Source organism: Macrosteles quadrilineatus, unplaced genomic scaffold (assembly GCF_028750875.1).
Source record: "Macrosteles quadrilineatus isolate MER2022 unplaced genomic scaffold, UCM_ALF_1.0 Scaffold_3__2_contigs__length_128488019, whole genome shotgun sequence".
Lineage (NCBI taxonomy): Eukaryota > Metazoa > Arthropoda > Insecta > Hemiptera > Cicadellidae > Macrosteles > Macrosteles quadrilineatus.
Window position 1 is genome coordinate 86323596 of NW_026542596.1, and position 12372 is coordinate 86335967.

The 12372-nt window shown below is 34.2% G+C and overlaps 1 protein-coding gene across 1 annotated transcript in view; it reads right to left on the reverse strand.

The window, feature by feature from the left end:
* LOC128988632 (uncharacterized) overlaps positions 1–12372 on the reverse strand; it is a 203317-nt gene that overhangs the window by 17493 nt on the left and 173452 nt on the right. Inside the window, exon 5 of the mRNA XM_054410104.1 lies at positions 54–137. The gene's annotated coding sequence lies outside the window, so the exon portion shown is untranslated. The remainder of the gene's footprint in view (positions 1–53; positions 138–12372) is intronic.

The window sequence follows — 12372 nt, forward strand, 5'->3', positions numbered from 1 at the left end:
TGCGTGTGTTCACTATGTTTATATAATGCTCTAGTCTAGTCTGGTAGTCCTACCTGTAGAGATGTGAGGGTGAGGGTCAGCGACGAGGTGAGCAGGTCATGGTGGCGGCCTCAGGCTGAGCGGTCGTCCCCATGGCTCTGCAACACAACAGCAAGGTAACAACATGGCACAGTAGACATATAACACTAAACATTACGTATAATCTAGGACAGTTTATGATGGGGGGGGGGGGGGCGTAAGTAGTCACTAACTAAATCGATGCACCACAGGTCTATGCTGGGGGCTGGTTAGTTTTACCTTAACCGTCAACCCCTTTAATAGCGTTTAGGATATTAAGTGTGTACTCAGGAAATACCAGTGATAAAACTTCAGGCAAGGAACATACATTTACGATGGTCAACGCATTCGACTCAATAGTAATTTCAAAATAGAGCCACTTCGCAGACAAAAATTAAAAATCATAACTTCGCGACGATCTATACAACCTACGGTGAAATCAATTCCGTTAAACAAATGCATTATCCGTCGGAATGAGAACCCCGTTCGATCAGAACCGCAACATAATACCGAATAAAAGCAAGCAATGCGTAATTGAATACTGGTGTTGAATACGACTGTTAATTTATGTGAAGGGAGGTTTGTGAGGGAGGGAAGGGAAGCCCTTAGGTTGCCATGACGACAGTAGGTCTGCTAGTGCTTAACACTCTATGTGGCTTACATACACGGGGAGGTAACAAGAGTTCCAGCAACACTGTTGGCGAGAAGAAAGATGTAAACTCATATTTATGTTCGCTATGGATAAAATATATGGGAAAATAGGTTAACTAAAACATTTTGACAAAATATATATAGAGAGAAAAGAAGGAAGAGTAAAAATAGAGAGGTATTTTGTGAAAGAAGAGTTAGAAGAGACGACCAAACAATTGGACAGTCATGAAAGAAGTGACTAACGCTATAATTTATAATTAATTCAGAAAAAATAAAAACATTAGTAGAAGATGGAAATGAAGATATCTCTGAATACCATAATTTGTTATTGCAATATGTTAACATTGTGTATTTTTAAACTGTTGTTGCCAATAATTTAGATACCTGTATTATTTCTACAACAATACAGATTATTCGAGTCGTTTCTGATTGATATCATAACTGTGTATGCTATAAACACAGTACACATTGGTCTGCCCACATCAAACCCACAAACAAGCGCAACCAATTGTGGCTTTTTGAATTGTGTTGAATTCATCATTATGAGGCGAATAGGTCGGTCGCTGGTTTAATCAATTTTGAAACCTTAAATTGTCCAAATTAACTTGCAGCCTACACTTAACTGTTTGTTATAACTATTTTTGGTACTATACGTTAAAACAGTCATTTCATAACTCCAAGATTCTAGGATTTAACTTAGTTTGTAGTTAGCGGTATTCGAACCCGGACCTCAATAATCGCAGTTTAGTTTTTCCCACCTAGAGTAATAAACTAAGTGAAACTAGTAATAACAAATTAGGCTAGTATGAATAAGATAATTTATATTGGTATAAAAAGAATAAAGCAAATTGATTGGTAGTTTTATTTAACAGCTCATCTGTCCTTGATTAGTCTGATATAAATAAATACCCAAGAAAGAGTTCGTCTTTGACAGTAACATAGCAACCCAAATCATCTCACATTGTACATTAACTTTTTCATTTAAAACCCCTTTAATACACAAAGGAGTGCGGCGCTGATTTAATTGAAATGAATTGAATACTCAGCAATTCTAAATATAAAGTAAAAATGTGAAGGAGCTCAATCGCTTTTGATATAAAATTTCACATCCTTTGTTACAGATTGTTGGATGAAGCAGACAGAGAAGCGTTTGCTGCATGGCTGCATATTCAAGGTCATATCACTATGCGATGCAACGTCCCCCCCTCACACAACGCACTCACATGCTATCGATCAGCTGATCTGTCACTTTGTCGCGGCTATTTCGGTCACCTGCACCCTGCAAACAGGTGTACCAACACTACAGGAAAATTAACTCATCGATGTATATGTAAAAAAATGTCGTGAAGGGATATTCCCTTCATTATTAATCAATGTAAAAACTGATCAAGCCAAACAACACGTTTGGATATTATAATAACACTGATACTGAATACTTGTAAAGTAATAAAGAAAACTACGCTGTTATACTTGCAGCGTAGAAAAATATTGTTGACAATTGATCAAGGTAAATTATTTAAACATTTAATCCTATTGATCCTATCACTATTGATTGAAGTCCTAAATCAACGTAAACTTTACAGGGCGTGTGAAAATAGAAACCACTGAAATTATTGTCACGGATATAAGGGAATTGACATGTTACATTGATTGTGTAAACGTTCCTCGAACCCCCCCCCCCCCCCCCCACAATGCGTTGTAATCTAAAACGATCTATTTAATACAATAAGGGCTCTGTAACATTCCTTTTTCAGCTGTCCCGTTAACAAATTTTTACGATTAATGTGTTATCTTAAAGCTTATAGGAGGGACGAATTGTAACTAAAAATGTAATCATTTAGGGCTCCCCCCTTGTGTTTGATTTATTTATAGTGTTCACCTTTAAACATCCAGTGATACTGAACAACTTTATTTTATACTAGTTTTAAATGTGAATCGTATAAGAGCTGTTCCTTCAGTTTAATGTTTGTTTATCCCAGTTATATCGTAAACAAGTGACAAAACAGTTTATGAAATTGGATATTTAATAGCCTAGGCTACAGTGATAATTGGAATCTTATTGAGGTTCTGTAAGTAAATCACTATTTAAGGTATTGATCTACAATTAAAAAAATATTGTATATTAGAAGATTTATCACCTTATACTTCCTTAAACAAACACGCACAATCTAGAGGTAATTAAAATGCGTATTTGCGCACGGGTTACTCGTACTAATTAAAGATCAACTAAATTGCAGAAGTGATTGTGATTTCGGAGTGTAACTGATTCGCGTTATTATTAGCCTATTACTAATTTCAACTGTCGATATTGTACCACATAACTAATTGAATATTGGTTAGTATGCGTTTTATAGAATAAATGTACGACTCACATTTAAACGATTTATATACACGAGGTTTAAACGATTTCAAAAAACGACACGTAAAATATTGAAAAATACGTAGAGAAAATCAACAAAAAACAAAACTTGATTCAAAAGAACAACATTATACGAAGGAAGATCCAATGACAAGCTAACCACAAACCAGCTTACAGTAGTGTGTGGCAATAGTCACTATGTAACTTTGCTGTGAGTTGGCATCGACTCTCATGAGATTATAGTTCAGTAGATACAATATACTGTGGTGTTTGACTCTTGCGACTAACATTTAGTAAACAACTTAAATATTAACTTGAACCGGGTTTAGTGTTAACAGTTACATCGTATTAATTGGTACAACTGATTTTGTACATTGTTGTGTTAAATGAAAATTAAAAGAATTCATGAATATTCATTAAGGAACGGGAAGAGATGTACTGTATTTTGATTGATTAAATTAGACTTTAAAATGATCACCATTGATATTTAGATACTAAACATCCCATCTATATTGACCAGCTGTGGCCAATTTTTGTGCAAACATAAAAGTAGACTGATCCATTTATAAGAGTGGTACAGTCAAAAATTTCCCCTTCGTTTTTGACACTACGTCAGTTGATGGTTTGTAGCAAGTTTTCCTTTCAGTTTGTACTACTCTACTATGTTACGTTCGACAATTGTACAAACCGACAATCTCGCAATTCCACCTTATTGGCGGGCTAAGGTGAGAACTATAATCCTACAATGGCAAACAAAGTTACTGCCGAGAGTTAATAATACATGTACCGTGACCAAGACCCCGGAGTGGGGGGTTGGTTACCATGACAACGGCCTCACAGCTGTTTTGTATTCTGGGCTAATTCCCCAGTTTAACTCAGCCCTCTTCACTCAAACCTTTAATACCCACTATTGCTGTATCATCGTTTTATACATCTTTAGCCGTGATTTTGGCTTGCATCGTAACCACTAGCTAGGGTTGTTCAGCGAATTTCTTTGTAGGATAGCCGTAAAAGTCATACGTTCCGAGGATTGCAAATCAAATAATCTTAAAATGGGAAACGAGGTATTAAGTTGTACTTATTATCCGCATATTGGTAACAGAAATAATTGATTTTCGGTAAATTGTATAACATGTAATTCTGTAGGAGAGTAACCTTGTTTCCGTGAATTGCTTGTTATATATAATAGTAATTCCTTTTCATTGCAATCTTTTGATATTTAAAATCAAGTTTAAAATGCAAGTACTTACATTAGCAGCAAACCTACGTACTCATAATTCTTGTATTATTAAGAGTGTATAATGCTTATTGGTCGATAAAAACTTTAAAGCATCCTTTCCAAGACAAAGTAGGCGACTTCCAAATGAAACAAATTTTGAATTTAGGAGTTTAAAACTTAAATAATTAAATTTAGTGAAACTGTGAGATTGACTCATTAATACGAGCTATCAGTTACGTTTTGTTAAAATAATCAAACCATAGTGACATACTGTCTAAAAATATGTAATATACGGTGTCCCACAAGGAGGCTGTTATTTTGAGGTAGTTTATTTTTGTCTGCTATTGCCATAACAGGAAGTAACAGTTATAATAAATGCACATGTGTAAAAACAACCTTCGAGAATCATTTAAATCAGAATCAACTGGCGGAGCAACAAAATAACAAAATTAGTAAAAGAACAGCTATTGTATTATGTGCTCGGTGATCTAGCGTGATTTACAAAGTGTGTAACAATTAACGGGAAACAGTTTGATTTGGTTAGGAATTTAAATTATTTCATTAATAATTCACCATCATCCCATCTCTTTAATTCCTTCCATTTTGTTTACTTAGGTAACATTGTCTAAAGATGAAGAAAGAATTTGAAATTGTTTTGGCAAATAAAACTCATTTAAACGTTAAAAGCTTCATAATTATTTTTATGTTTCGCCATTTTGTTATTATTGGTTGGAATCAAATAAAACTCTGAGTTGTTTTTACACGTTTGTTGTAACTGTAAATTTTCGGATTTGTAGCGTGTCCGATGCGTCTAGTACATTAATTAAAACATAGTGCGAGTGACCTCTTCGTGGGACACCCTGTATAATTTAATACCGCGTTTGGCACATTCAGTACACACCAAGGTTTAGCTATTGCATATGCAACAGCAGACAGTGTTAAGAGGGTGGGTAAGGGATGCAGGTCTTGGCAACCCTTCGTCACTCATAACATGAGAACGGTGCGGCACAAACAGCTGGTGAGCGCTTTGGGGTAAACAAATTTCGAAAAGGAAATTGCGTGCTAGAAACTCAAAATTATAAGCAGACAAAAACAACACTGGCTCAAATTGATATTTAAAGTCAATAAGAATAGTACTGTAGTAGATTTGTTATAGAGAGTAAGCATTTATTTGGCCATAAATGTTACATAATGTATACATAATCCATATCTCGAAATAAGTAATTGAATTTAAAATTGCCATTGGTGTAAACGAGTGAGTGTATAAATAATCTCATAGGTTTGGAACGACTATTTAGGCTACTGTGTATAAGAACATAAATACAAAAAAAAACTTTTAATCCAAAAAGGATTTAGATTGAAAATAGTCTTAATTCGAACCTGTAATCTTTGAATAATTTTGGATTGTCACAATGTAATTGACTGGATCAGTTGTCTTCATCATTATATTTTCTTAATCTTGTAACATTATCTTGTTTAGCCCGACACTAGGTAGGTATCATGACTAGCATTATCAGCTGTTTCTTTACAGGTCCAGAACAAGAAACCTTGCTCTTGAACGGGTTTAAATAAGTAAACAAATTCACCAATCTCTATCAAAGCATTGTGTAGCCGGGATTATACAAGCGTTGTCAGCAGCTACAGTTGCCATGGCAACACTTGTTAACCTTGGCTTCGCTGCAAGTCAAGTGTTTATAACGTGCATCCAGTAATTATTTCACTTTAATTTACATCAAAATATGAAAGTTCATTCGTCAAAAGTAATCTGCACGAAAGAAACGTTGTGACTGCTCTTCTTCAAAATAAGGTTTAATAATTTTAGGGTAAATGGAAGTTTGCAAGAGTGTGATGTTAGTAAAGGGTTTGATTTTTATAATACAAAAGCTGCGTTCATATGATTTTGGTCCTCTGTAAGGTAGTAATTAGAAGTTCAGTGTTTCAACAATTTTCTTCGTCTCAGGATTTACCTCATAATAATATAAATAAAAGATCGGATTTGTATTACAGTACTTCTCTGTGAGTAGGTCTAAACCACGTGACGAAAAACTTGAAATTTAAAACATCTAATGTAATAATTAAAATAGACTGTACTGTACATTGTGAATACTAATACCAAATGTTCAACCTCAGAGTAAATACCTAAAAGTAAGAAAGAGTATACGTATTTACTCTGGGGTTCAACAAATTAACTTAACTTAAAGATTTCATTTAATAGTTGGATATGAATAATACGAGTTTTTTCAGCGAGAACTGCTTCAAAACGAGTTTTCATAATATTACAGTAGCCTAATGTAAGTTTGCACAATGTGATAAAGCTGTATTCTAAATGTTTATAATCGTAAACTATAACAAGCGAAGTTAGTTAAATTTATCTTTAGTAACCTAATTCCATGTTTTGAGTTCAGCAAAACATTTTCCGTCCCCCTGAATTGTACCTAGTGACTTCAAAGCTTGGAACTACAATTAGTCATAATGTTAAACATAAACATAGCTTCACTATTTAAACCAAATACTGATATTCAACCAAACTCACGTGTATGCACCCCAACTCATGTACATTTTGCACTAAATAATCGCCAAGTCTGCACTTTGAAGGCACATCACCGCACTAAACTCACGGATATGACGACCAAGGGGCGCTTGAGACGCACTTTTACGCGCTGTTTTTCTACCCTCCAGCCCAGACCCTTCCTTCGCCCTTCTACTTTCTTTACCCTTTCCTGCCCTCGCCCCCTCGCCGCCGTCCTAGTCCTGTACTGGTCAACCGTCCTCTCCTCTGGTAGGGTCGAGGACGAGAACAACTATTTCAAGTCTACAGATCACGTAATTTTTAAAATGATAGTGGTTTCGGATTCGAAATTTAAATGTACTAGGAAAATAGCTACTGATTCCCTCTTTTGGATATGGTAACCAGTGTGTGGATATAAAACTGTCAAATAAGCTCCAAGTCCATTGATATATTGAGAGATATAATGATGATTTTATTATAATGAAAATTTTTTATGAAGTAAAGCAAATTGATTATAAAAACATTTCATGTGAACCAACAATACGTATTCTTTACACTGCATGGATAATGTTTTGAGCTAAGGCCTCTACTGAAGCAAAAGTAGTTGTTAAACAAATCCGATAAGTCTTTGGAAATTATTTTACTAGTATTCTTTGATAAGTGTTGAGATACTGTATATAGAAGACTAAATTAGGTGCACACAATCATTGCACTACTAATATTGGTCTTACTCGTATGTGATCGTTGGTGCACACATTCATTTATCTGTATAGGGGTTTACATTGTGTTAAGTTATAGCATTATTCTATGGCGTATCTATTGACAAATTTCATAAAAAACACCTAGGCACAAGATAAGGGCAAAAATAATACAGAATACATTTTTCAAACTGATAAGTCAAAATGCACTGAAAAATAAACACCTTATTTGGAATATAGAATTTGATTACAACAAATAATAAATCGAATTCAATTATCTTTAAAAGTTTAAAAATTTTAGCCTACAAAAACTAAGCAACATAGCAGCACTATTATATTAAACAATATTATACAGTACCGTACTTACAATAACCAACAAAACCAATGCAACATTTCAAATTATTCACTTTCCGTTCAAAAGTGTTCCGATAATTTCCAAACAAGTTTCGTAAGTGCAAGTTTGACAACAACGAGCCTGCGAGCGGCAAAAAGCAAAAGCGGCCTGAGGTGACAACAAATCGCATTTCGGCGGGAAGCAGAGGGGAGGGGGAGATCAGCTGTTGGGAGTGGGGGTGTAACATCGATTCGTCCCTCTGTAAACAATGCAATGCAACTGGGTAGCTCCGACCGTCCGACTTGGGCCACGGAGAACTTACAGGTTCTCTACGCTTGGTTATAGTTAAGATTAAGTTATTAGTTAAACTTATAGTTGAGCTACCTGTTCTAATTTTAACTTTCTCCCACTATACCATAGTAGAGTGTAAGGAGAAAATTTTGTTTTCGAAAAAAAAAATGGAGTTTGAGTTTTGGGAGGATACATGTTTTAGGTCCCCTTGAACCCAAAAAAGTGGTTTTCGAAGTGATGCCTGTGTGATTGTGTGTATGTCTGTATGGTATGTAGGCCTATGGATGTTTACAGAGCTACAGACCAGACGTGTAGTCATTTTTATGAAATTTGGTATTGTAGGTTATCCATGGTATCTCCAGGTCTGTTTTACCTTTATTTAATTTTGATTTTTAATTATGATTTCCCCCATAAACTTTGGAAAAATCGAATTTTCTAAAAAATGGCCCGAACGATTTTGATAAACATTTAAGTACAATGTTATAGTCCTTTAAATTCTGAACAGAATGGTAATTGCTGTAAATACTACGGTTCAAAAGTTATGGTAAATGTTATTTTCCCACCGTAAAACTCAAAACCCCATAAAATAAAGGAAAATTGTATTTTCGAAAAATTGATTAAAAATTAATATCTTAAGGTCCTTATGATTCTAAACAAACTAGTGAAACATTACTGTAAAAATTACTTGAAAGTTATTGTAACTTATGTTATTTTCCCAAATAAAACCCAATAAAATAACGAAAAGTCGGATTTTAAAAAAAAACCTGTTGTTTCGCTTGTTTACATAAATATTAGGCCTGCACTTTGCAAGAGTGAACTCAAATACTCAAGTGAGCCAATGAAAATTACAGACGATTGGCAAATTGCAAATTGGCATGAACAGCTGATTAGTTGAAGTTTGAAGCATTACAATTTTACTTATTTTCTCTCAATCCTTGAACCTCATTGGTACGTTACCCGCACGATTACTTGTATTCGTGATTACCCGTGTTGTTAAGTAAAAAATACAACGCTATTAAGTAAGTAAACAATGCTGTCAAGTCATTTTTTCAATTCTAAGAACTGAACTGAAACGGCTGGTTAAAAAATCTGTCGTAGGTGAAATATGTAAAGACACAAAAATAAAGATTTTACTAGTTTGTTTAGTGTTGGTTATAGCATAGATTAAAGAGTATACCTTTTAAGTACAATATGCTATTTATTATAAGTAGAGTCTAAAGTACATTTTCACATGGGGATCAGAAAATCTTATAATCAGAAGATTAATTACAAACATAATATCAAATTTCCATAACGTTCGACTGCAACAAAATTAGACACAGACACGAGTTGAGAAGTGATAACTAAGGGGATGGCGGAGGTTGAATAGAGAATATTGTAGATATAAAGTCAATGATATTATCATCTTATTACACAGTAGAGCTATTAATAGAAGAACCTTCTGGCTGCAATAATAAACTATCAATTTTCATCTTGATTACCCAGAACTTGTTTAGTTCAATGATGTCATGCATTGAATATTGAACATTGAATAACTCTAATTAAACCAGTATTTTATTGTACATAAGCTTGATATAATTATCTCTAGTAACGGTGTACACTATATACTGTAGTATGTTATTGAGCCAACAAATCATGAGTAGACATTGACTTTTGGATACTTAGGTAGAAATCTTATCTAAATGGACCAGTTGTAATCAATTTTGTCTTGAAATACAACGTGTCCTATTATCGAAATCATATATTCCTACGTTATCTTTGATAATATGATGGATTTTGACTATGTTACGCAAAATATACTGCAGTTTGCAATATGTTGGATTTTCAGTTTGTCTTGAAGAAAGATTGACGTCGACAGGAATCAGTAATCTACATCAGCGAAGTATGTCGTTCGACTGGGTTATATTTTATCCCTTAAGCATAAGAATTGAATATCTAGTTCTATCTATATCGAAATAAGTAGCATAGAACAATAATTAGTATATCGATTTAAAATTACAGACTATAATTGAATATTGAATTTTTGAATATAGTTACAATGGATTACAATCAAAGGTCAATTAATAGGACAATTCAGCATAGAAAACATCATCTGCTAGAAAACAAGTGTCCTCAATTGGGTGGAAAAGTGACCAATGACTACAATAAGAGGTCTATTAAAAAGGCAATTTGTATAGAAAACATCGATATCTTCCCAAGGTACAAGGTATAGATGATATTCCTCAGTACCGTCATTGTATGGGCCATCGTACAGACATAGGAAGTCCCACAACAACGCCGACTAACGGTCCCCTCCCCCACAAATCTCCCTCTCACTCTATCTCTCTCTCTCTCTCTCTCTCTACCTCCCCCATGTCGTTAAACCAAGATCTCATCTCCAGCTGATTCCAACTTGCTTCCTACGTTTCGTGTTATAAGTTTCTTAAATACCTTTGACTTTGCCTTATATATTCCAATCCAAATTAGTGTAATAGAGCCACACACAGAGTATACTGATTTAAATAACTTATCTATATTGTTTACACCAATGTCAAGCCAGAATAAAAATGTATCTAAAACTATAACATATTTTTCACCACACTATGATGTTTTTAGCTACGTTAATTGGTGGCTGAAAGTTACGTTTTGCTGGCAATGCCAGCTGTCATCGTCATTTTGGGGACCGAGCAGATTTAACATCCCTAGGGCCCCAAAAACAGCTGCACGCTTACTTTCTTAAAACATGAATGCATATTAAATACATAATCAGTATCCATAGCATTTCAATAGAATTGTTTTTTTGTCACCGCTGGCTAGCAACTATTTATTATTATTTTTGCTGATTCCACAAATTATTTCTTCACATAACCTTTAAGTTGTAGTTGTGTTGACAATCAGTGTGCATTATTATTGCATTATTATTATAGTGGTAATAGGGTATAGTGTGGTGAAAAAAAACGTTCGTAACACAGACCGAAATGTTTTTTGAACCATTACAACACATCAACATCATGGTTAATTTTTAATTTAATTTAATTTTGAAATAAATTGCTACAACTGGTCCAAGCAGACAGTATGCCTACCATTGTATCTCAAGTCATTAAACATTAACCGTAAAATTCAATCTTAAACTGTAAAAGCCTGGTTTAAATTTAGCTAATGAAATTAGCTGAATCGATCTCATTTGCAAGTATTCATTGTTGCGAACCTTTGTTTATTATGTTTAAGCACCGTACCATGGGTTTATCTTACGTAAATAGGTGTACCGTGTGTTAGATAATACATTGATCAATTTGACATGCTGCACAACATTAAATAACAAACAAACTGTCTTTACGTAAAATACACGTGATTTTGAATACCTAGATAATTTTTGGGCATACACTGCTGTGCCATTAACGTTTTGTAACTCAACATTTTTATCAAACTTAATTCCTAACAGAGGTTTGAATCATAAATACTGGGTTGTGTGGAAATTAGATCTGGTAAAGAAACTCGACGTCATATAATAATTAGAACAAGCCAGATGTTGTGGGGGGTTGGGGAGGGGTTAGGAGAAATGTAAACGAGGGTATGGAGAGAATTATACGAGGATAATTCACTCTTGGGATTTAAATGGTGTTACAAACAGAAATATTGTTTACAAGTGAACTAATGTAATAATTTACCTTTACCTCAAAATTAATACAAGCTGAAACTGAATAAGGTTGGTCAGATACATTTTAATTGGACAGTGAACTCGAAACTGGCGTAAATGGTTTCTACTAACTATATTAGTGCTTGAACAAATGAACATCAAACGGGTTTATCAATTGAAATTTTAAAATTTAAACAAAATTATTTACAGTACAATGCTGGGCTGTGATAATTAGATCTAATGAGGTAAAGAGACTCAACGTCATATAATAATTAGAACAAGTGAGAAGTTGTGGAAACGAAGAGGGGTTGAGAGAAATGTGAAGGGGGGAGGGTGTGCAAGTCAGAGAAACTTATACGGGAATATTCACTCTCTGTGATCTAAATTGTGTTGCAACGGAAATATGCTGTTTGCAAGTGAGCCATCGCATTTACCGTGTAAATTATTACGAAGTAGTTATAATGCAGAACGATTTTAATTACACTTAAAATGTTAGTTTCCCATGTGTTTCGAGCGTCGACGTCGGAGTTGCAGCATGACGTCACTATGTTTAACCTTATACAAAATTTATATGCAAATTTTTATTTCACAATCTAAATTTAAAAAAAAAAATCATGTGAGATGTAGGGGTGAGTCTG